We start from the raw sequence: 26,989 nt of genomic DNA, 5'->3' as shown, positions 1-26,989 counted from the left end.
CCTGTGGTGGAGAGAACAACAAAACGGTGCTATACCAGAAGGTCCTTGTTGAAAAATTGCTTCAAAGTTGATAGAGCAGACATCCAAATGGATAGTCGCAGTCAAGGGGACGCGCGATCACCTATAAATTGATCTAGAGTCAACAAGGCCCTCACCTACAAGTCCAGTCTCAGTGGCCAAGAGTCTGGTCAACACAATCCTCACCTTGATGGCACACTGGGTGAACGTTATGGATGCTGGGAGCAAGTTGGCTGCTGGCACCAGACTTGGCCTCCAATAGATCCTCGTTAACGGAAAGTGTACTCATTCCAATAACAGGGCCGCTTAGGAGTGCTGTATTGTTATTTATCGTCACTACCTCCCCGAGTCGGGAGTGGGTAATTGCCACGCACCTGCTGCCTTCCTTGGATGCTTGAGCTTTAATAACTTGAGCCACCCTTTCTGGGCGGTTCACAATTAGGAAAAAAAGGGGCAAGGCAACAACAGCCAATTAGATTTCAGCGGACATAATTTTGGGGGGGCGGAGCCAGCAAGCCATGGTGTAGGACGTCTCCACCAGAGCTCCTTGCCGCTAGCCCAGCTTTATCAGCTATAATCAGCAGACAGAGAACCCACGATGGGGAAAACTCTCAGAGACAGAGATGGTGCGACAGGGAACACCCTGAAGGCAAAAAAGACACAGGGAGACCTGAATAAATTCCTCAGTAGAAGAACCTCTTCGCACCCAGAGAGCGGCAAGATGGAGCGTGAGGCGCAAACTGACTCAGGGCAGGAAGACGCTGATTCAGTTGCCGGCAGCTCAGACGCTGAATCTTTCAACAGAGGTAAGACAGACTCCCTCCCTCTTACCCGGAGCTTCTTGCAACAATCGCTAGCCCAGGCCCTAACCCCGGTTCTGAAAGAACTCTCTGACATCAAAGCAGAGTTCCAGCAACTCGGCCACCGGGTTGAATACCTGGAAGAAAGCCACGATCTCCTGGTTCAGCATGAAGACGGAGTACAAAACCACCTGGCTACAAATTGTTTGCCTACGCGGTATACCTGAGGTGGTGCCGGCGGAGGACCTGCCGGACACCGTACGCTGTCTATTTGCCCTTCTGGTGGGACAAGACCAAGCCGCTGCCATTGTCATTGAGAGGGCCCATAGAGCCCTTAGGCCTAAACCTGCCACGGGAGACCCACCCAGAGGCGTGGTGTGTGCCTTAATAAACTTTTTTGACACTGCTGCCATTCTGAGAGCGGCTAGAGAGAAGGGAGACGTCACTCTAGATGGGCACAAGGTGCTCCTGTTTCAAGACCTGGCAGCGACCACGCTGGCCAAATGCAGGACTCTCCGCCCGCTTACTTCGCTGCTGAGGGACAAGAAACTCCCGGTCCGATGGCTGTTCCCTTTCAGCTTAAGCACCGTGATCAGGGGGAAGCAATACACTGTCAGACTCCCGGAGGACTTAACAACTGTCTGGGAGGCCTTAAGAACAGATGCTCTGGACATTCAGTCTTGGCTCCCCTGCAGTCCGATCCTGGACCTCCCAAGCCTGCCGCAGACGAAAAGCTGGTGCTCGGCGCAGAAAAAGAAATCCCTGAAGAAGAGGGTCCCTTGAATCGATACCTCCAGAGGCCTTGGAAGCGCACTTTGATACGGGCCTCTGATGATCGTCACCATTGAGGCTGCTGCCACATCCTCCTCTTGCAGGACTCAGGTTCTATATAGCCCCTGCTTGTTTTCTCTCCCATGGGGTTCCACCCTCTCTTCTCTCTTTTCTATTCTACTGCTGTCCTTGTACACCACTCCTGATCTTACCTACACTCCCTCCTCCCCCCCATCCCACATGTATCTTGTCACCCCAACCGTTCTGGAGTTAGTCCATGAAAATGGCCACCCTGGGCTAGGTTTGATCAACAGGCAGCCGTTCAAGGATGGTGATGTAGAAGCCTGTTCCATGATTAGTGCTTTCACTCAGTATAACCTAACTATGTCTCCTATTTGCATTCCTTGAATGGGCTTAGTGTGTGTGACCTGGTACTCGGGCACTTCCACACTAATTTCCCCCTCCTGAGGTCTGAGACCTGTTTGGTAAATTATACAGTTTTTGTTTTTGCCTATTTAAGAATCCTTTCTATTGCAATGTTTATACTCTGTTTTCCATATGTTGCCCTGTGTCACCCTCTGACTACTACCTCAGCTCATCCGCTCAGGCCCCCATACCACCGCCATGACTGACTTAAAGATTGTGTCGTTCAATGTGAATGGCATGAATACCCCACAAAAAAGAAATCAAATTTACCACCTGCTCAGGAAGGAGAGTGCCGACTTAGTGTTGCTACAGGAGACCCACTTGAGACACCTACACATACCTAAGGTGGAGAGCAAACCAGGGGGGTTTCCATAGGCCTGGGACAGAATATACCCTTCACTTTGACATCTAAACTGGCTGACCTGACGGACGTTATCTATTCCTGAAAGGTAGTGTGGAGAACAGAGGCCAGCATTGGGAACATAGTCATATCTGACCATGCGTCGGTGAGTGTGAAGGTGAGGTTCCACGCAATCCCACCGAAGTCCTGGGTCTGGAGATTGAACGAGACACTTCTAGAAGACAAATCACACAGACGAGTTATAGATCAACACCTTAGAAGCTATTTCAGGGAAAGCGACCGGGACCTCACCAGTAAGACAACTCTCTGGGAGGCGCACAAGGTGGTTATCATGGGGGAAATAGACAGAAACAGTTAGACTCCCTCCTCCAGCAGAACTTCACACTCGAGACTTTGCACAAGAGAGCGAGATCGGTAGAGGTTCTGGAGTCGCTAAAATGGTTGAGACAACAGGTTACAGACCTACTGAACGTACGGGCTGCTAGAGCCCTAAAGACCCTGCGTTTTAAACAATATCTACATAAATTAGTTTCTAGCCTTCTAAAAGGACAAAGGAACAAATCTTTTATCCAGGCCATTAAATCGGGTTCAGACTCCCGACTTATCAACACCCAAGCGATAGCACAGGAGTTTTGCTCCTTCTACTCGACATTGTATAACCTCCCGGCATCCTCCTGTAATCATCAGCTCAATGACCGCATCACTGAGTTTCTAGGCCCCATTAACATTCTGAGCCTATCCACAGAAGATATACGTGGGTTACTCCTGCCTTTTACTATAGAAGAAGTAGACCAAGTCCTCTTGTCTATCCCTTCCAGTAAGAGCCCAGGGCCCAATGGATTTCCAATTTCATATTACAAAAAATTCAGGGACACTCTAATACCTGGCTTTGTCGATGTTTGTAATCATCTGCTTAGAGGTAGATCTCTGTCCCCACAATCCCAGGAAGCACATATAACAATTATCCACAAAGATGGAAAAGATAAAGGAGTCTGTGGAAGCTACAGACCGATATCGCTGCTAAACACCGACCTAAAATGGTGGGCTAAACTGCTTAACAACAGAATATCGAAGCTGCTTCCTGGGTTGGTGAGTGAAGAGCAAATGGGCTTCGTGGCAGACAGAGAGGGCAGACATAACATCCGTAGAGTGATACATGCGGCCACACATGCTATTAAAACTAAGTCCCCCCTTGTGCTGCTAGGCACAGATGCAGAGAAGGCGTTCGATAGGGTCAGTTGGCACTATATGAGAAGTGTATTGAATGCCTTTGACTTCCCAGAGGACTTTACACGAGCCATTTTTACATTGTACTCAGCACCATCTGCAAGAGTGCTGGTCAACGGGACCCTATCGGACGCCTTCCCAATCAAAAACGGTACCCGCCAGGGATGCCCGTTGTCCCCCACCCTGTTCATTCTCACCCTGAAAACGTTACTGCTAAAGTTCCGCCAGTCCCCCACGATCAAAGGCGTAAAACTGGGAACTCACTCCCACAAGATGGCCGCCTTTGCGGACGACCTGCTGCTCTTGCTGACGAATCCAGAGGAAGCCCTGCTGGAGGTCCTACAGATATTCAAATTCTTTGGGCTTATCTCGAACTTTAAGATAAATTTTGATAAGTCAGAAGCTTTAGGCATATCTCTGTCACCTACCTTGCAAGCTAGGGTTAAAGCCCTCACACCGTTTAAATGGTCTACCCAGGCAATAAAATATCTGGATATCATGATCCCACTAGATCCTAAGCTTCTATTTTGCCTCAATTATCCCCCGTTACTTACCAAAGTCACCTCTATTCTCTCAAAGAGCTCCTCACCTTTCCTCACCTGGCTAGGCAGGAAGAATGTCTTAACCACCTACATCCTGCCATTACTTATGTATACCCTACGGGCCCTTCCCATTTCATTACCATGCAACTTCATAAGCAAAATTCAAACCCTTATGAGTAAATATCTTTGGGCTAGTGACCGACCTAGAATGCCGGCATTTCCCTCCCAGACATCCCGGCCTATATTCAGGCCATTCACTTAGAAAGGTGGTTGAGGCTGACCAGACAGGAGATTCACTGCATGCATGTAGATTTCGAGTTGGCCCTTTTGGGCAAAGACTCACTCCACAGACTGTAGTTACCTGGAAAAGTGGGAGAGGGGGTCAAAATGGACAGCGAACTTACCAGAGGGATGTTACGTGCTTGCAACAAATCAAAAGAGCTCAACTCTGGCCAAGCAAGGATCTCTCCTCTGGCTCCTATATCAGTCCTCCCCAACCTTATGTGCCCACAATTAGAGACCCGTCTGAAATCTGTCTCTCAATGACCCGACACAGATTGGGTGACTTAACGAAGTTACAGGCCCCTACCGACTTCTACGCTGCCCTTTCTGGAAGACCAGACCCTGGGAAGAACTTTATTCAAGGGAATGACTTTGAAAACGTCTGCAGACAGTTTAAGACCTCTAAGTATGTGACATTACCAGATCCGACGTGATTAGAAAATGTCACACTATTGCCAACTCTGCCCCACAAGTGCAACACCCACATATATAGGCAAATACTCTGTGCAAGAGACTCCAATCTGCCACCATGGGTGGCTGACTGTGAGAGAGAGCTACATCTCACGCTAGATGATAATAGCAAAAAGTGGGTCCAAAGGCGCTCACACGGTTTCTCTAAATGTATAAAAATACAAGAGAACTCTGTGAAGGTGGCGTTTAGATGGTATAGAACTCCTGAGTACCTTTATAAGATTAATCTCCTCCCCACAGACCTCTGTTGGAGATGTAATGCCGCTACTGGGTCCATCTCCCACATCTGGTGGTTCTGCTCGGCCATTCGCCAATTTTGGGAAGGGGTGGAGCGAACTATAAACAAGATCTGCTCCACGACCCTGAAACTCACAGTCCAGTTAGTCCTACTCTGGCTGTCCACACCAGATTTTCGCCCAGGGAAGAACAATCTAACCACCCACTTACTTATGGCTGCAAAACTTCTAATTCCCTTGAAATGGAGATCAGTGGACCCACCGACCCTGGATATGTGGCACGACAGGGTTCACCAGATGTGGCAGATGGAGGAATTGATAGGTTGGACATACCACAGTAGAGACTGCTACCTGCAACTCTGGCAGCCCTGGCTGAACTACAGAGCAAGCCCCTCTGACCCTCTGTCCTCAAGAACCAGCTAGAGATGTACGTTAGAGGATATTTTTAGGGTCACCTAGACCTCACCCCCTCCGGCCCCCCTCGCCCACTCCCGTTTACTCCCCCCTCCCTCCCCCCCCTTTTCTCGACCCCCCCTCCCCACGTTCCTCCCTAAGGGTACAGTGGTTGTGGACCATGCACTCCAGCTCCAGCGCTCCCGAGACCATGCGCTGCTATGACGTAATTGATATTCCTGAACGGACTGTAGCTACCAAACCAGGGTGACACAACAACAGGGCTGTTAGTATTAGTTAGTTGTTTATTTTTTTCATTTTTTTTCCTCTTTTATACGTTCTATGTACTCAGTATGTTCACTCTGTAAGGTCATTCACCTGATGGGCCCCTGTGTCCTAGATGAGTGGTCATCCGTCCCAGCCTGTATTGTTAGGCTATGCCTTCGAAGATATTCACTTTGACTTTTTATGATGTGACGCACTCAACATTGTAAATGTGCACTCAATTATGACCTATGTCTAATAAAAAGAGATTTCAAACAATTAGATTTCAGCCATTGACCTCCCTTGGATGTGGTATCCCTTTCTCAAGCTCCCTCTCTCCGGAATTGAACCCTGATTCCCCATTACCCGTGATCACCATGGTAGGCGCAGAAAAGAACATCGACAGTTGATAGGACAGACATCCGAATGGATCATCGACATCACGGGGACGTGCAATCGCCCAGAGGTTATCTAGAGTCACCAATGCGGCAACAGGCCCTCATCCCTAAGGTTTTAGATGGTCAGATCAGCAGGCCCTTGCTCCAAATGTTTTTGAGGGTCACCAGCAGGCCATAAATCATAATTTTTCAAGGGTGTGTATGATGCCCTTCTTTATGTGTAACAAAGGGTGTTTTGGAGTGCAGCCCTTTCACTTAGTGCATAGGCTTTATGAGTGTAGGAGTCCCACTACCTGAACAATTGTACCACAATGTGAATGAGGCCCTCCTTTATGTGATATACAGGCTGTTTCGGAGGGCCTCTTGCAATTTTTTGCAGCACTTGCACATTATATACAATTGAATATATAGGAAAAAATGTTTTCTAACAATTTTTACTGTAAAATAGATTTTTTGGGGGGGTTTGATGCGTATTTTTGTCAGTCTGTAAAAGTGGCGTACAACTCGGACAACATGGTTCCCAGCAGAGACCTGGGAGTCCAAGATACTCCCAGACATTGTGCCCATGCTGTTCACGATCCATTTTGGTGGTGTTTCTGTCACTTTCTGACCTTTTCCAAAGGACCAGGCACCCTCCTCTCTTCAGAGCAGGGGGTGCCTGGTTGTCTCCCTTTGACTTCCATTATACTCAGGTGCGCAGCCAAGCACACGTATATAGCAATGTGTTCGGGCCGAACACCCGAATACTTTGGTGCTCGATCATCACTAGTACTGACCTGCTGGAAGCTGCACCTATTTTTATTTTGGAAAAATAAACATCTGTTTTCTTTAACCCTGGGCTGGCTCATGCACCTGGTTGATTGGAGCAATCTTCCTCCATATTACAATAGTCACATGGAAAACAAATAATAAAAAAAATGTGTTTTACAATCAAAAAACTATTTAAAGGGAGTCTGTCACCACTATATGACCATATACAGCACTTACATGGTGCTGTAGAACACCTATACATGATTCTAATGGTACCTTTGTTATTTTCTTTAGACATCCAGGAGCAGGAAAAACTATGTTTATTTCATATGCAAATGAGCACTCGCAAGTGCCCAGAGGCGGTGTTCCGTGTGTAGGTGCCCAGGCCTTTTAAACCGTTAATCCTCCCCCAGCCTCTTCCTTTGCCCGCCCTACTATTCCCTTGTATCCGCAATGCCTATTTTGGGTACGGCATCAATTCAACTAGTGCGCATGCGCTGCCGCGGGATCTCGGCCAGACCTATGGATGATACAAGGGAATAGGAGGGTGGGCAAAGGAAGAGGCTGGGGGAGGATTAACGGTTAAAAAGGCAGAGCAGCCTGGGCACCTACACACGGAACACCGCCCCTGGGCACTTTGCAAGAAAACCTGCTTGAATCCAAAAGCTGGAAGAGCAATCCAAAAGCTGGAAGAGCAGTTGCCAAACAGTGACGTCATTAAAGCGTCTACCCGCTCCCCCGGACAACCAGGTCACATGGGACGCCACGTACGGCCAGCACATCACGTAGCACGCTGTGAGTGCACGGCCGCCTGGATACAACGCTGCGGAGAGCAGTGAAGAGGGGTAAGACCGCGCTCGTTTGCGAGCATTACAGAATCTATGAAGCAATTATAAGTTATATATGATCAATTGCACTGTGACGTGAACACTTTGGATTCAGCTGACATTCGGTACCAGCTGTGTCTCTTGCACGCTACGGAATCCAGCGCAGCATAAACATTGTGCATTGTGGTTTCGGTTATATGAGCAGTATCCACGTATAATCACGTATATCCACGTATATTTATAGGACATTGCTGGCACGCTGTTGTATACACAGAATTTTGGGACTTCAATACACCCACAAGAATTCCTCCCTATTGTAGTTTTACACCATTTGCATAGGTGTATGTGTGTCTACATGTATGGTTTTATATATATTTTAGGGGTTTGTTTTTAGACTAATAAAGCCATTATTCGTTACCATCGTGTGTTTCCCTTCTGAGTGTGCCCCTTCGTATTGCTTACACCTTTTCAAAAGTAAAATATATTTGCGGTTGAGCAGTGCAGTTATATATTCTAAAGACCTTTTTGTCGTGTATTAGTGGCAAAATAAAAATATATTTGCCATTCAGCGGTTCAGTTATATGTTCTAAAGCCATTTTTGTCATGTATTAGTGGCAAAAGTAAAATATTTGCCGTTCAGCGGTGCAGTTATATGTTCTAAAGCCCTTTTTGCCGTGTATTAGTGCCAAAAGAAAATATATTTGCCGTTCAGCGGTGCAGTTATATGTTCTAAAGCCCTGTTGTCGTGCATTAGTCGCAAAAGTTAAATATATTTGCCATTCAGCGGTGCAGTTATATGTTCTAAAGACCCTTTTATCGTGTAATAGGGCAAAATGAAAATATATTTGCAGTTCAGTGGTGCATTTATATGTTCTAAAGCCCTTTTTATTGTGTATTAGAGGAAAAAGTAAAATATATTTGCCGTTCAGCGGGGCAGTTATATGTTCCAAAGCCCTTTTTGCCATGCATTAGTGTAAAAAGTTAAATATGTTTGCCGTTCAGCGGTGCAATTATATGTTCTAAAGCCCCTTTTACCATGTATTAATGGCAAAATTAAAATATATTTGCCATTCAGCAGTGCAGTTATATGTTCTAAAGCCCTTTTTCTTGTGTATTAGTGGTAAAATAAAAATATATTTGCCGTTCAGCAGTGCAGTTATTTGTTCTAAAGCCGTTTTTGGCATGGAAAAGTGGAAAAAAAATAAGGACCTATTTGCCATTCAGTGGTGCAGTTATATGTTCTAAGGCTACTTTCACACCAGCGTTAATATTTTCCGGTATTGAGATCCGTCATAGGGTCTCAATTCCAGGAAAAAAACGCTTCCATTTTGTCCCCATTCATTGTGAATGGGGACAAAACGTAACTGAACAGAACAGAGAGCTAAAAAATGCATTCCATTCCGTTCTCATACCGGAGAGCAAACCGCAGCATGCTGCAGTTTGCTTTCCGTCCTGGGATGCGGAGCAAGACGGATCAGTCATGACCCACAATGCAAGTCAATGGGGACGAATCCGTTTTCTCTGACACAATCTGACAAAATAGAAAACGGATCCGTTCCCTATTGACTTTCAGTGGAGTCCAGGTCGGATTCTTCTTGGGTATGTTATAGATAGAGGTGGGACGAATCCAATTGTTTTTTAATCCGAATCCGAAAAGGTTCTCGAATCTATCGAATCTTTAGAATCCTATGAATTCTGTACATAAGAATTGTGTGAACGGTGTAAGAAACAAAGTGATCCAAACACTTATGGGGGGGATCCTTGGATATGGGGGATCTATGGATGGCACTGTTATGGGGTATCTGTGGATGGCACTGTTATGGGGGATCTGTGGATGGCAATGTTATGGGGGGATCTGTGGATGGCACTGTTATGGGGGATCTATGGATTGCACTGTTATGGGGTATCTGTGGATGGCAATGTTATGGGGGATCTGTGGATGGCACTGTTATGGGGGATCTATGGATGGCACTGTTATGGGGATCTGTGGATGGCACTGTTATGGGGGATCTGTGGATGGCACTGTTATGGGAGATCTGTGGATGGCACTGTTATTGGGGGATCTGTGGATGGCACTGTTATGGGGGGATCTGTGGATGACACTGTTATGGGGGGATCTGTGGATGGCACTGTTATGGGGGGGATCTGTGGATGGCACTGTTATCCGGGGGATCTGTGGATGGCACTGTTATGGGGCGCAGGCACGTGACGTAGTGAGTGAAACGCCGCCCGCCCGTCCTCCCGCCTGCCTCCTCCCTGCAACGGAACTTAATGTTGTAAAGTAAGTAATACAGATGGATTATTCTAATTATATAACAATGCAGGTTAGATCATAAGATTATACTACAGTGAGCGTGGCCGGTGCATTAGAATACAAGGACTGCACCGGTCCCTGTTGTCATGGATTCGCCAAAATCGAATTTATTAAATGAGGTTAGGATTCGAGTCCACGAATCCCTTGAATCCAACAAGATTCGAGGGATTCGTGGATTTGACGGATTCGTCGTCCCACCTCTAGTTATAGATAATACAACCGGATCCATTCATAACGGATGCAGATGGTTGTAAAACAGAGGCGTTTTTGCTGAACCCTGCCGGATCCAGCAAAAACGCTAGTGTGAAAGAAGCCTAAAGACCTTTTTGTTGTGTAATAGTGGCAAAATAAAAATATATTTTCCGTTTAGCGGTGCAGTTATATTTTCTAAAGCCCTTTTTTGTGTGTATTAGTGGGGAGGGGGGGAGACTTTTTTTAGGTGTTTTAATTTCCTTATTATTTATTGATTTATTTGATCTAACAGTATGTCAGACAGAAAAGTGCCACGCCCTGCACAGGGAGTGGCAGAGGCCTAAATGTTTCTGGTGCGGGCACAGGTTGCAGCAGAGTAAGGGGGCGTGGCAGCAGGAGTCGCAGCGAGAGGCCTGTGCTCCTGGTGTCATCTAGCAGTCGTGTCTTCACCAGCAACCCAGCGGTTCTTGAATGGTTGACTCAGTCATCCACTTTGTCCTAATTGACATCAGACACCCCCAGCCAAGATTCGGTGGGTTCGTCAGACACAACAGGTGAGGGCAGGCCCAGTGCTCTCACCTGTCCTAAACCTGCCTTTGTTCTTTTCTGTTCCCTCAGCCAGAGAAGTATTATATGCTGTGGGCTCAGCCCCACTATACAGCGAAGACGAGCTATTAGAGGATAGTCAGCCGCTACTGGCCAGCCAAGATGTCGAGGAGACATCCGCTGATTCCTTTGCTAGGCGGGCAAGTAGTGATGAGGAAAGTAGCATGGGAGCTGGTGTTATGCGAGCAGTGAGGCTACTAATCCAGAGACTGTTAAGGAGGACATAAGTGATGTGCAGACAACACTCGATGATGATGATGTAGCTGATCGCACTTGGGAGCTGGGTGAACTAGGGGATTCATCATGAACGGTAGAAGAGGGTGGCAGCTTGCCGTGAGGCAGCGGCGGAGCCAGAAAGTCGCTAGCGTGGCCAGGAGTCTGCAAGGTGGCAGCAGTGGCAGGTCAGTAGCCAAACGTTCCAGGAGTAGATCACCCGCTTTGCAGGAGCCTACCTGCTAGGAAAGTAATGGGGCTCGGGTTCAAGGAAGCAGTGGAGGTAGCATTCAGTCAGTACGTAGAGTTGGGGGTAAAATCACCTACTCAATGGCAGGGTAGGGGGGGGGATAGGAGCAGTTCCAGCTCTATCAGCAGAACTTGAGTCTAGAGTCTCTGATGAGCAGCTTTCTTCACCCGCCTAGTGAAGAAACTACTTACCAGCAGCATCAGCTAGACCTGGATCAGGACCTGAACCAGCAGGTGGTGGCATTCTCTGACACCCCACATTAAAGATCCGCTGGACTACTGGCCAGCCAAACTGTATTTGTTGCCGCAACTAGCAAAGTTTGCCCTGGAAAAGCTGTTCTTACCAGCCAGGTGTGTGGCATCAGAGCGGGTGTTTAGTGCAGCAGGGGCCAAAGTTACCCCAATAAGAACTCGCCTGTCCACCCAAAATGTGGAGGGACTGACCTTTTGTCAAGATGAGTAAGGCGTGGATCAGCCAGGATTTTCACCCACCAATGCCTGATGCATCAGACTAGATCATCCATGGTGCCACAAACACTTTAACAAAAGAGACCGATTTCCTCTGGCTACTTGTCTCAGCTACTATTCTGATCCTGCCACCTGCCTGATGCCACACATCTGTGCCAAGTGCTCATTCTTTCACCCACCATCTTCAGCTGGTACTGGTATTGCCATCAACCTCCCCACTCACCTGTCACCGGGTCACTCTGTAGTCTTCTGATGCTGCTGCCACCTCCTCCTCACTATATCACCTTGCCACTCTGTGGTCTCTTGATGCTGCTGCCACCTCCCCATTCTGTCACCGGTAGGGATGAGCGAACTCGAACTGTATAGTTCGGGTTCGTACCGAATTTTGGGGTGTCCGTGACACGGACCCGAACCCGGACATTTTCGTAAAAGTCCGGGTTCGGGTTCGGTGTTCGTCGCTTTCTTGGCGCTTTTGTGACGCTTTCCTGGCGCTTTTTGAAAGGCTGCAAAGCAGCCAATGAACAAGCGTCATACTACTTGCCCCAAGAGGCCATCACAGCCATGCCTACTATTGGCATGGCTGTGATTGGCCAGAGCACCATGTGACCCAGCCTCTATTTAAGCTGGAGTCACATAGCGCCGCCCGTCACTCTGCTCTGATCAACATAGGGATAGGTTGCGGCTGCGACAGTAGGGCGAGATTAGGCAGATTAACTCCTCCAAAGGACTTGATTAATTGATCGATCTGCAGCTGTGGATCATTGAGCTGCTGATACTCAATTGCTCACTGTTATTAGGCTGCCCAGACCGCTTGTCAGTCACTTTTTTCTGGGGTGATCGGCGGCCATTTTGTGTCTTGTGGTGCGCCAGCACAAGCTGCGACCAAGTGCATTTAACCCTCAATGGTGTGGTTGTTTTTTGGCTAAAGCCTACATCAGGGTGAAGCTGTCACACCAAGTGCATTTATCCAGCAATAGTCTGTTCATTTTTTGGCCATATACTACATCAGGGGCAAGCTGCGCCTGTCACTAAGTGCATTTAACCCTCAATGGTGTGGTTGTTTTTTGGCTAAAGCCTACATCAGGGTGAAGCTGTCACACCAAGTGCATTTAACCAGCAATAGTCTGTTTATTTTTTGGCCATATACTACATCAGGGGCAAGCTGCGCCTGTCACCAAGGGCATTTAACCCTCAATGGTGTGGTTGTTTTTTGGCTAAAGCCTACATCAGGGTGAAGCTGTCACACCAAGTGCATTTAACCAGCAATAGTCTGTTCATTTTTTGGCCATATACTACATCAGGGGCAAGCTGCGCCCATCACCAAGTGCATTTAACCCTCAGTAGTGTGGTTGGTCAAGCTGTCACACCAAGTGCATTTAACCAGCAATAGTCTGTTCATTTTTTGGCCATATACTACATCAGGGGCAAGCTGCGCCCGTCACCAAGTGCATTTAACCCTCAGTAGTGTGGTTGGTCAAGCTGTCACACCAAGTGCATTTAACCAGCAATAGTCTGTTCATTTTTTGGCCATATACTACATCAGGGGCAAGCTGCGCCCGTCACCAAGTGCATTTAACCCTCAGTAGTGTGGTTGGTCAAGCTGTCAAACCAAGTGCATTTAACCAGCAATAGTCTGTTCATTTTTTGGCCATATACTACATCAGGGGCAAGCTGCGCCCGTCACCAAGTGCATTTAACCCTCAGTAGTGTGGTTGGTCAAGCTGTCACACCAAGTGCATTTAACCAGCAATAGTCTGTTCATTTTTTGGCCATATACTACATCAGGGGCAAGCTGCGCCCGTCACCAAGTGCATTTAACCCTCAGTAGTGTGGTTGGTCAAGCTGTCACACCAAGTGCATTTAACCAGCAATAGTCTGTTCATTTTTTGGCCATATACTACATCAGGGGCAAGCTGCGCCTGTCACCAAGTGCATTTAACCCTCAGTAGTGTGGTTGGTCAAGCTGTCACACCAAGTGCATTTAACCAGCAATAGTGTGGTTATTTTTTGGCCATATCCCAGTCTCATTCTGTCAGTAAATCCATACCGGTCACCCAGCGCCTAAATACTAGGCCTCAAATTTATATCCCGCTAAATCTGTCGTTACCGCTGTACTGTTCTGGCTGGGCAAGTTATTTAGTGTCCGTCAAAGCACATTTTTTGTTCTGGGTTGAAATACAATTCCCAATTTAGCAATTTCATAATTTAGTGGTTTCTGCTATATCAGAGCTATTTGAAATCTATCCCTAAAAGGGTATATAATATTCAAGGTGCACATAGGGTCATTCAGAATAACTTCACACACATGCTACTGTGCATTTCCAAGTCTAATTCTGTCAGTAAATCCATACCGGTCACCCAGCTCCTAAATACTAGGCCTCAAATTTATATCCCGCTAAATCTGTCGTTACTGCTGTACTGTTCTGGCTGGGCAAGTTATTTAGTGTCCGTCAAAGCACATTTTTTGTTCTGGGTTGAAATACAATTCCCAATTTAGCAATTTCATAATTGAGTGGTTTCTGCTATATCAGAGCTATTTGAAATCTATCCCTAAAAGGGTATATAATATTCAAGGTGCACATAGGGTCATTCAGAATAACTTCACACACACGCTACTGTGCATTTCCAAGTCTAATTCTGTCAGTAAATCTATACCGGTCACCCAGCGCCTAAATACTAGGCCTCAAATTTATATCCCGCTAAATCTGTCGTTACCGCTGTACTGTTCTGGCTGGGCAAGTTATTTAGTGTCCGTCAAAGCACATCTTTTGTTCTGGGTTGAAAAACAATTCCCAATTTAGCAATTTCCTAATTTAGTGGTTTCTGCTGTATCAGAGCTATTTGAAATCTATCCCTAAAAGGGTATATAATATTCAAGGTGCACATAGGGTCATTCAGAATAACTTCACACACACGCTACTGTGCATTTCCAAGTCTAATTCTGTCAGTAAATCCATACCGGTCACCCAGCGCCTAAATACTAGGCCTCAAATTTATATTCAGCTGAATTTGAATACAATACATTGGGCCAAATGATATTTTTGTTGTTGTGGTGAACGATAACAATGAGGAAAACATCTAGTAAGGGACGCGGACGTGGACATGGTCGTGGTGGTGTTAGTGGACCCTCTGGTGCTGGGAGAGGACGTGGCCGTTCTGCCACATCCACACGTCCTAGTGTACCAACTACCTCAGGTCCCAGTAGCCGCCAGAATTTACAGCGATATATGGTGGGGCCCAATGCCGTTCTAAGGATGGTAAGGCCTGAGCAGGTACAGGCATTAGTCAATTGGGTGGCCGACAGTGGATCCAGCACGTTCACATTATCTACCACCCAGTCTTCTGCAGAAAGCGCACAGATGGCGCCTGAAAACCAACCCCATCAGTCTCTCACATCACCCCCATGCATACCAGGGAAACTGTCTCAGCCTCAAGTTATGCAGCAGTCTCTTATGCTGTTTGAAGACTCCGCTGGCAGGGTTTCCCAAGGGCATCCACCTAGCCCTTCCCCAGCGGTGAAAGACATAGAATGCACTGACGCACAACCACTTATGTTTCCTGATGATGAGGACATGGGAATACCACCTCAGCATGTCTCTGATGATGACGAAACACAGGTGCCAACTGCTGCGTCTTTCTGCAGTGTGCAGACTGAACAGGAGGTCAGGGATCAAGACTGGGTGGAAGACGATGCAGGGGACGATGAGGTCCTAGACCCCACATGGAATGAAGGTCGTGCCACTGACTTTCACAGTTCGGAGGAAGAGGCAGTGGTGAGACCGAGCCAACAGCATAGCAAAAGAGGGAGCAGTGGGCAAAAGCAGAACACCCGCCGCCAAGAGACTCCGCCTGCTACTGACCGCCGCCATCTTGGACGGAGCACCCCAAAGGCAGCTTCAAGGAGTTCCCTGGCAATTCTTCAAACAATGTGCTGACGACAAGACCCGAGTGGTTTGCACGCTGTGCCATCAGAGCCTGAAGCGAGGCATTAACGTTCTGAACCTTAGCACAACCTGCATGACCAGGCACCTGCATGCAAAGCATGAACTGCAGTGGAGTAAACACCTTAAAACCAAGGAAGTCACTCAGGCTCCCCCCTGCTACCTCTTCTGCTGCTGCCGCCTCTGCCTCTTCTGCTGCTGCCGCCTCGGCCTCTTCTGCTGCTGCCGCCTCGGCCTCTTCCTCCGCCTCTGGAGGAACGTTGGCACCTGCCGCCCAGAAAACAGGGGATGTACCACCAACACCACCACCACCTCCGTCACCAAGCATCTCAACCATGTCACACGGCAGCGTTCAGCTCCCCATCTCGCAAACATTTGAGAGAAAGCGTAAATTCCCACCTAACCACCCTCGATCCCTGGCCCTGAATGCCAGCATTTCTAAACTACTGGCCTATGAAATGCTGTCATTTAGGCTGGTGGACACAGACAGCTTCAAACAGCTCATGTCGCTTGCTGTCCCACAGTATGTTGTTCCCAGCCGGCACTACTTCTCCAAGAGAGCCGTGCCTTCCCTGCACAACCAAGTATCCGATAAAATCAAGTGTGCACTGCGCAACGCCATCTGTGGCAAGGTCCACCTAACCACAGATACGTGGACCAGTAAGCACGACCAGGGACGCTATATCTCCCTAACTGCACACTGGGTAAATGTAGTGGCAGCTGGGCCCCAGGCGGAGAGCTGTTTGGCGCACGTCCTTCCGCCGCCAAGGATCACAGGGCAACATTCTTTGCCTCCTGTTGCCACCTCCTCCTACTCGACTTCCTCCTCCTCTTCTTCCACCTGCTCATCTAGTCAGCCACACACCTTCACCACCAACTTCAGCACAGCCCGGGGTAAACGTCAGCAGGCCATTCTGAAACTCCTATGTTTGGGGGACAGGCCCCACACCGCACAGGAGTTGTGGCGGGGTATAGAACAGCAGACCGACGAGTGGTTGCTGCCGGTGAGCCTCAAGCCCGGCCTGGTGGTGTGTGATAATGGGCGAAATCTCGTTGCAGCTCTGGGACTAGCCAGTTTGACGCACATCCCTTGCTTGGCGCATGTGCTGAATTTGGTGGTGCAGAAGTTCATTCACAACTACCCCGACATGTCAGAGCTGCTGCATAAAGTGCAGGCCGTCTGTTCGCGCTTGCAGCGTTCACATCCTGCTACTGCTCGCCTGTCTGCGCTACAGCGTAACTTTGGCCTTCCCGCTCACCGCCTCATATGCGACGTGCCCACCAGGTGGAACTCCACCTTGCACATGCTGGACAGACTGTGCGAGCAGCAGCAGGCCATAGTGGAGTTTCAGCTGCAGCACGCACGGGTCAGTCGCACTACAGAACAGCACCACTTCACCACCAATGACTGGGCCTCCATGCGAGACCTGTGTGCCCTGTTGCGCTGTTTCGAGTACTCCACCAACATGGCCAGTGGCGATGACGCCGTTATCAGCGTTACAATACCACTTCTATGTCTCCTTGAGAAAACACTTAGGGCGATGATGGAAGAGGAGGTGGCCCAGGAGGAGGAGGAGGAGGAAGAGGGGTCATTTTTAGCACTTTCAGGCCAGTCTCTTCGAAGTGACTCAGAGGGAGGTTTTTGGCAACAGCAGAGGCCAGGTACAAATGTGGCCAGCCAGGGCCCACTACTGGAGGACGAGGATGAGGAGGAGGTGGAGGAGGATGAGGATGAAGCATGGTCACAGCGGGGTGGCACCTAACGCAGCTCGGGTCCATCACTGGTGCGTGGCTGGGGGAAAGGCAGGATGATGATGATACGCCTCCTACAGAGGACAGCTTGTCCTTACCCCTGGGCAGCCTGGCACACATGAGCGACTACATGCTGCAGTGCCTGCGCAACGACAGCAGAGTTGCCCACATTTTAACGTGTGCGGACTACTGGGTTGCCACCCTGCTGGATCCACGCTACAAAGACAATGTGCCCACCTTACTTCCTGCACTGGAGCGTGATAGGAAGATGCGCGAGTACAAGCGCACGTTGGTAGACGCGCTACTGAGAGAATTCCCAAATGTCACAGGGAAACAAGTGGAAGCCCAAGGCCAAGGCAGAGGAGGAGCAAGAGGTCGCCAAGGCAGCTGTGTCACGGCCAGCTCCTCTGAGGGCAGGGTTAGCATGGCAGAGATGTGGAAAAGTTTTGTCAACACGCCACAGCTAACTGCACCACCACCTGATACGCAACGTGTTAGCAGGAGGCAACATTTCACTAACATGGTGGAACAGTACGTGTGCACACCCCTCCACGTACTGACTGATGGTTCGGCCCCATTCAACTACTGGGTCTCTAAATTGACCACGTGGCCAGAGCTAGCCTTTTATGCCTTGGAGGTGCTGGCCTGCCCGGCGGCCAGCGTTTTGTCTGAACGTGTATTCAGAACGGCAGGGGGTGTCATTACAGACAAACGCAGCCGCCTGTCTACAGCCAATGTGGACAAGCTGACGTTCATAAAAATGAACCAGGCATGGATCCCACAGGACCTGTCCGTCCCTTGTCCAGATTAGACATTAACTACCTCCCCTTAACCATATATTATTGTACTCCAGGGCACTTCCTCATTCAATCCTATTTTTATTTTTATTTTACCATTATATTGCGAGGCTACCCAAATTTGAATGAACCTCTCCTCTGTCTGGGTGCCGGGGCCTAAATATATGCCAATGGACTGTTCCAATGTTGGGTGACGTGAAGCCTGATTCTCTGCTATGATATGAAGACTGATTCTCTGCTGACCTGAAGCCAGATTGTCTGTTACGGGACCTCTCTCCTCTGCCTGGGTGCTGGGCCTAAATTTATGAAAATGGACTGTTGCAGTGGTGGCTGACGTGAAGCCTGATTCTCTGCTATGACATGCAGACTGATTCTCTGCTGACATGAAGCCAGATTGTCTGTTACGGGACCTCTCTCCTCTGCCTGGGTGCTGGGCCTAAATATCTGACAATGGACTGTTGCATTGGTGGCTGACGTGAAGCCTGATTCTCTGCTATGATATGAAGACTGATTCTCTGCTGACATGAAGCCAGATTGTCTGTTACGGGACCTCTCTCCTCTGCCTGGGTGCTTGGCCTAAATTTATGACAATGGACTGTTGCATTGGTGGCTGACGTGAAGCCTGATTCTCTGCTATGACATGCAGACTGATTCTCTGCTGACATGAAGCCAGATTGTCTGTTACGGGACCTCTCTCCTCTGCCTGGGTGCTGGGCCTAAATTTATGAAAATGGACTGTTGCAGTGGTGGCTGACGTGAAGCCTGATTCTCTGCTATGACATGCAGACTGATTCTCTGCTGACATGAAGCCAGATTGTCTGTTACGGGACCTCTCTCCTCTGCCTGGGTGCTGGGCCTAAATTTATGAAAATGGACTGTTGCAGTGGTGGCTGACGTGAAGCTTGATTCTCTGCTATGACATGCAGACTGATTCTCTGCTGACATGAAGCCAGATTGTCTGTTACGGGACCTCTCTCCTCTGCCTGGGTGCTTGGCCTAAATTTATGAAAATGGACTGTTACAGTGGTGGGTGACGTGAAGCCTGATTCTCTGCTATGACATGAAGACTGATTCTCTGCTGACATGAAGCCAGATTGTCTGTTACGAGACCTCTCTACTCTGCCTGGGTGCTGGGCCTAAATTTATGACAATGGACTGTTGCAGTGGTGGCTGACGTGAAGCCTGATTCTCTGCTATGACATGCAGACTGATTCCCTGCTGACATGAAGCCAGATTCTCTGTTAAGGGACCTCTCTCCTCTGCCTGGGTGCTGGGCCTAAATATATGCCAATGGACTGTTGCACTGGTGGCTGACGTGAAGCCTGATTGTCTGTTACGGGGCCTCTCTCCTCTGCCTGGGTGCTGGGCCTAAATATCTGACAATGGACTGTTGCATTGGTGGCTGACGTGAAGCCTGATTCTCTGCTATGACATGCAGACTGATTCTCTGCTGACATGAAGCCAGATTGTCTGTTATGGGACCTCTCTCCTCTGCCTGGGTGCTGGGCCTACATTTATGAAAATGGACTGTTGCATTGGTGGCTGACGTGAAGCCTGATTCTCTGCTATGACATGCAGACTGATTCTCTGCTGACATGAAGCCAGATTGTCTGTTACGGGACCTCTCTCCTCTGCCTGGGTGCTGGGCCTAAATTTATGACAATGGACTGTTGCAGTGGTGGCTGACGTGAAGCCTGATTCTCTGCTATGACATGCAGACTGATTCCCTGCTGACATGAAGCCAGATTCTCTGTTAAGGGACCTCTCTCCTCTGCCTGGGTGCTGGGCCTAAATATATGCCAATGGACTGTTGCACTGGTGGCTGACGTGAAGCCTGATTGTCTGTTACGGGGCCTCTCTCCTCTGCCTGGGTGCTGGGCCTAAATATCTGACAATGGACTGTTGCATTGGTGGCTGACGTGAAGCCTGATTCTCTGCTATGACATGCAGACTGATTCTCTGCTGACATGAAGCCAGATTGTCTGTTACGGGACCTCTCTCCTCTGCCTGGGTGCTTGGCCTAAATTTATGAAAATGGACTGTTACAGTGGTGGGTGACATGCAGACTGATTCTCTGCTGACATGAAGACAGATTCTCTGTTACGGGACCTCTCTCCTCTGCCTGGGTGCCGGGGCCTAAATATCTGAGAATGGACTGTTCCAGTGGTGGGTGACGTGAAGCCAGATTCTCTGCCATGGGAGCTCTCTCCAATTGATTTTGGTTAATTTTTATTTATTTAATTTTTATTTTTATTCATTTCCCTATCCACATTTGTTTGCAGGGGATTTACCTACATGTTGCTGCCTTTTGCAGCCCTCTAGCCCTTTCCTGGGCTGTTTTACAGCCTTTTTAGTACCGAAAAGTTCGGGTCCCCATTGACTTCAATGGGGTTCGGGACAAAGTTCGGATCGGGTTCGGATCCCGAACCTGAACATTTCCGGGAAGTTCGGCCGAACTTCTCGAACCCGAACATCCAGGTGTTCGCTCAACTCTAGTCACCGGGTCACTCTGTGGTCTCCTGATGCTGCTGCCACCTCCACACTATGTCATCTTGCAACTCTGTGGTCTCCTGATGCTGCTGTCACCTCCACACCATGTCACCTTGCCACTCTGTGGTCTCCAGATTCTGCTGCCACCTCCACACTATGTCACCTTACCACTCTGTGGTCTCCTCCTAAAGCTGCCGCCACCTCCAGACTCATTGGGCCACTCTTTGGACATCTCATGCTGTTCCCACTCTCCCCACTTCATGACTGGGCCACTATTTTGCCTTTCTTCTGAAAAGAAGGAAAAATGAGACACACAACGGATCCTGTCTGTGTAGCAGCTGTAAGGCCTGTGTGGTCCCATCAGAATTAGCTTGTGATTTGGTAGTCAAAAGTAGGAGTGGGTACAAAACACAGAAGACATGCAAATATTCCATTCATGTGTAATCTGTTTTGGATCCACTCCTGATTTTTTTTGCATGAGCAATACTAATGGATTACTCACCAAATGTTGACTGAGTGAAGGCGGATGCTCCACAGACAGGATCTGTTTTTGGGGGTTATAGATCTGACGGATCAGAGGAAAAATAATCAGTGACGTCAACACAAACTTACTGCTGACTCCCTCTCCACTCTGTCGGGGGGCTCTACTTGTATAAGCTTTTAATAGAACAGGTTCTGTAGACATATATGTGGAATCAGCTGATGACATTGTAAAAGGAGTGCGCTTCTTCTTGACACTAGCATTGAACTGTAAGGCTGAGTTCATACTTGAGTTATTTGGTCAGTTTTGGTCCCGTGACTGCCCAAATAAGTAAAGTGTGCACGGATTATAAGAGCGACGTCTGTCATCATGGGTGTTACTGCAAGGCACAGTGTTCTACACCACTATAAATGCTCTCTGCAGCCAGGAAATAGCCGTTTTTTTGTGCGATGCACCACAAATAAATTTGGATCGAACCAAATTTTTTCATAAAATTCGGCAAAACGGACAAATCAAAATTTTAAAGAATTTGCTCATCTCTAGTTACCATGAAGCACGAAGAAAATCATATTTATGAGGAATCTAATTTTTCCTGAAATTTGGATCAAATTCTACTTTTGAATATATACCAGCTATAATGTTTATTTTTAGTAAAATGATCTCTTATGGCTAATAAAGGAAATCTTCTCAAAACGGGAGATCACCTTAAACAATTTACAGATTTTAAACAGAAGATTCATAGTTACCTGCGTCCCCGTCTCTCCAGTACTGCGCAATGCCTCCATTGTGTCATATATCGGTCTCTGACTTGATTTTTTCTGGCACTGCATGGCACGGTCACGAGCTCCGCTACAGCCAATGGTTGCTAAAAGTTCCTGTAGAACTCCATTAAAGTTACCAAAATTGTGCCTCAGCATCAAAACCATCTTTGTGGCCCATAGCAGGCAATCAGAGCTCAGCTTTTACTTCTTAAAATGCTGTGGGAACTGTGCTCTGATTGGTTACCCTGAGCAATTAAAGTTGCTCTACAAGACATTTTTAATTATTTAGGCAAAACGTTTAAAAAGTTTTTAAAAATTACAAAGTGATTACAAAGTACAACCGAATTAATCCAATAAAGCAAGAAATTGCTTCCAGTCCTTATGGGATGAGTCCCAAATGATTCACCATTTCCTATATATACATAGCCTGTCTATAATGCAGGAAACAATCGTCTTACACACTTTCAGCATTTCACAGAAATAATGGCACAAATGACTGATGAGTATTTTGAAAAACCACCTTAGGACAAAACGCAGCTCCTCTCCTTAACTATAATGGATGAGAGAATAACACTTCTGCATCCTGGAGAAATAATTGTTGATAATACTAATATACTGTAAGTGTTTTTCATTTTTTTGGGGGGGCATTTAATAGATCTTAAAGATATATTACTTTTCTATGCTAGGATAGATCATTAATATGTAATCGATGGGATCTAATGTCCACTACAATCAGCAAAATACAGCGAGCCTGCAAGATGTACATGCTGCTGTGTATGGACTGACAGTGAATAGGGCCCCTCTGTTGTGTTCGGGGCCCTAGGGCACTAACCAATCACATACTGTATTGAAGACCCATCAAATAAACCTTAGACTTTCTCTAAGGAACATTTGGGGGGCTAACAAAAATATGCAAAAATTGCCCAGCAATGGTTGGAGTATTATTTCTAGGCCCTGCTTATGGTGCTTAGTAGATCATTTATCAAAGATATACCAAAATGTAGTGTACTTAAGGCTGGTTTTAAGTGTGCTCCTTGACCAAATAAAAAGTGTGCCTACAAAAAAATCTAATATATTGCAACAACAACAAATTTACATTCAGTTTATTTGGTCCCCCTCAAAATCAAAAGATGTCCCTTTGTGCACCTACAAAATAATAAAGACAGTCATTTTTATTTTAAGAGGGTAGTTGTTATTTCTCTTTTGAGGTAGAGAGGGGGCACTAATATTGAAAACACTTTTTTTTTACCCCAAAATAATATTCAACTAATAATATTCAACTGCTTTGTGCCCTCACATGACAAAACAGTCCACCTTCCTCTCCTAATGGATAATCCTTTACCAATAATACTGATCTTTCCCCCATCCCCCTGTAAAGACAGATTTACTTGCCAATAATCATCTCGATTCCCTTGTTTCTAAGCAGTGGTAATAATACCTGGTTAGTGTGTGGCAGGCTGTACACATTGCGGCTTCATTTGTTTTTAGTTTTTGTTTTTTATTAGTGTTGATTGAGCACCAAAGTGTTTGGGTGCTCGGGTGCTCTGGCCAAACACATCTGTATGCTCGTGTGTTCTACTGAGCACTCGAGCACAATGGATGTCAATGGGAGAACCCCAGGCACCCCCTGCTCGGAAGAGAAGAGGCTGTCTGGCAGGGGCATTGCTAGGGTCTGGAGACAGCCGAGGAACGAGCCCATGTGAAGCCACTCCTGCACCCCATGAAGCCACACCCTCATTGCCACTGGGCTGGGGGCCTTCACAGTAGTTATTAACCCCTTTCAGCAGTCCCCCCTTCAGTAAATGGGGGACTGCTGAATGGGGTTATAACTACAGTGAAGGGCCCAGCCGTTAGGGCAACCCCACAGATCATCCTAACCTATGGTCAGCCTAATTTAAAATTAAGCAAACCCCCCAACTATAAACTAATCACAGAAGTTGGAACCCATCAACCCCCCTTGTACTTATTCTGCTACTTGCAGGCTGCGTGGGCATGAGTTCAGAACTTCAGTCACTTTGGTCCGCAATTCTGTTCTGTGGCTCGTGATCCCGCGAGACCTGTGACCTCCTGACTGAACTCATGCCCACGCAGCCTGCAAGTAGCAGAAAAAGTACAAAGGGGGTTGGGGGATGATCTGTGCAGCTGTGCCACTGTGGGGTTGCCCAGAACCAGGTCCACTGAATATAATAGACAAAAATGCTACCAGTGCCGCACCAGCATACAGGACTGTGCCATCCACAGACCCCCCTCCCCATAACAGTGCCATCCACAGTACCCCCTCCCCATAACAGTGCTATCCACAGATCCCCCTCCCCGCCGCTCACAGTAGTCAATATGGCTCTATTTCCCCATCTCTCTTACTAATGCTGGCCTTATACATACCAGAAAAGTATGTCCCATACCACCCCTGTTACAGTATATGGTTGTCTGTTTTTCATTAGAATACACAGCAGATGTGCCATACTTTTTGATTGGGCTGTTTTTGTTTCTTTTCCAGAAAATTAGATGAAATGAATATCAACCACACAATGGTCCCAGGATTTATTCTTTTGGGATTTTCTGGAATAACTCATGATCAAGTTTCCCTTTTTCCTGATCTTTTTAGGTATATATATCATAACTGTGGTTGGGAACCTATCAATAATCATTACATATAAGCTTAGTCCAAGCCTCCATACTCCAATGTATTTTTTTCTTGCTAATTTTTCTCTCTTGGAAATTCTCTATGTTTCATGCACTGTCCCTAAGATGTTGTCCAGTTTACTGTCAGACTATAGTAAAGTCATCTCCTTCTCTGGATGTGCTATCCAAATGTATTGCTTCTTGCTGATTGGTGGAACAGAGTGCTATATGCTGGCAGCCATGGCTTATGACCGGTATAACGCCATATGTCACCCTCTGTTGTATACTCTGATTATGAGAGAAACAGTCTGTATCCGGCATATAATGGGATCATATGTGATTGGTGCAGCTAATGCTCTAATACACACAGTGTTCACATTTTCATTACCATTCTGCGGATCAAAGGAGATAGACCATTTCTTCTGTGATATTCCCCCAATGTTAGAACTCTCATGCCAGGACATTTGGGTCAATGAACTTGTGGTATTTTTGGTTGCTGGATGTGTTATAATTGGTTCATTCATAGTAACAATGATTTCCTATATAGAAATAATTTCAAAAATCATAAAGCTTCCGTTCGGTATTCGGCAAAAAGAAAAGTTTTGCAACCTGTTCTTCACACTTAATAGTTGTCTCAATATTTTATGGTTCCGGAATTTTTATGTACTTTGGACCCAAGTCAATCTATAGAATTAGCCAAAAAAGTCTGGTCTCTTTAATGTATACGGTTATTGCTCCACTCTTAAACCCTTTCATATACAGTCTACGAAACAAAGAAGTCAAATCAAATATGAAAAATATGATTTTACGGCTGCTGCAAATCTGATTTATTTTATAGATGATTTAGGTTTATTTATGTGCTTCTCTCTTGTTTGAGGTCTACACTTTTTCTTTATGTTCCTCGGTGTCTTGTAACTTCTTGGCCTGTCCATAATAGTCCATAATAAAAAAATTTTAAAAACTAGAATACAATTTAAACGTATTATTCTCACATACAAAGTACGTGTCCACAGTGCTCCATCACTATTCATCTCCTGTCTTTTCTTTGTCTACTACCCTGCCAATAGTCTCCATACTGCTAGAGTTCTGAGACTAACATCACATAAAAGCCAAAAGCCAAACCCCTCTTTCCCAACTCCCAGGCTTTTCATCAGTTGCAACAGTTCTCTAGAATCAGTTATTCCAGAAAATCTGGTTAATTCACAATATTTTGTGATTTAAGTGTTCCCTAACAGCACACCTTTTTAGGGTGACCTATCACATTGAATTCTAAGTTCTCTTCTACATTCCTTGCACTCTAAGGCTACATTCACATGATAGTGAAAAACTGCAGTGTGATGGCTGATTTTGTAACGGCTGTCGCACGTCCGCCTTTAGAAGTCTATAGGGTTATTCACATGCGCATAACTGTTGTTTAGCTGCCAATGAATAGCGGCTGTCAAGAGATAGGACTTGTTTCCGTTCCGGAACTGAAGACATCCTGATGCATCCTGAACGGATTTCACTCCATTCAGAATGCATTAGGATAATCCTGATCAGGATTCTTCTGGCATAGAGCCCCGACGATGGAACTCTATGCCGGAAGACAAGAACGCAGGTGTGAAAGAGCCCTAAGGCTTACTGCTTCAATTCTATGTTGCTGATTGCCTATCACACACATCTAATATGCTGGCCCTCAGCTAGTCCTATCTCTACAATTGAGCTCCATACTGTGAACTGTCTAAAACTTAAGCTCTACACTATAACACCCCTCCCGACATGTTTCGCCACAAAGTGGCTTCGTCAGGGGAAGTGGGGTACTAGCTGGTGTCTATATTAGTTGTCAAAGGTGATACAAATCCCTCAGTTGCCGCTAGCAACTACTAGCAGCTACCAGGTTATGAGACATCAGACCTTACTGTTTTCTGACAATTTAAAAAATATTATTATTTTTTTCCTTCCTTACACTCTAGTTTTAATAATGACTAAATAAAGATATATTTTTATTATAACACTAATTTGGTAGAGACCCCTAAAGGGATTTTTTTGGTCTATTGACCGTCTAGCGCATTAAAACTATGTTAAATGTAAATTTCCTTGTAATTTTCCATGTTCACCAGCAGGTGGCAGCAATGGGTTGGTAAGGTATTAGTTTCAGTTTAGTATATCTAGGCTGTAATAGTTCATTCCAGCTTAGCTCCTCCTCTGTGGAGGTGTGGACTGTTCCCACATCCTTCAGCTTGGGTGGAGAAGGAAGTTAGAGTCAGTGTGCCAGCCACCCCTGTTGGGGAAGGCTGTGTGATAGAGTTCAAGAGTCCTCCTGTATAAGGAAGAAAGACAGGATCTTGTCTCGGCTGA

General features: G+C 46.8%; 1 pseudogene; it reads left to right on the top strand.

The window, feature by feature from the left end:
- Window positions 1-616: 616 nt before the first annotated feature.
- On the top strand, window positions 617-25,478 carry LOC122926240 (annotated as a pseudogene).
- Window positions 25,479-26,989: the final 1,511 nt, after the last annotated feature.

Source organism: Bufo gargarizans, chromosome 2 (assembly GCF_014858855.1).
Source record: "Bufo gargarizans isolate SCDJY-AF-19 chromosome 2, ASM1485885v1, whole genome shotgun sequence".
NCBI classification, from domain to species: Eukaryota; Metazoa; Chordata; class Amphibia; order Anura; family Bufonidae; genus Bufo; species Bufo gargarizans.
Note: the sequence above shows the minus strand (reverse complement) of the source record. Positions and strands in the feature narration are given on the sequence as shown.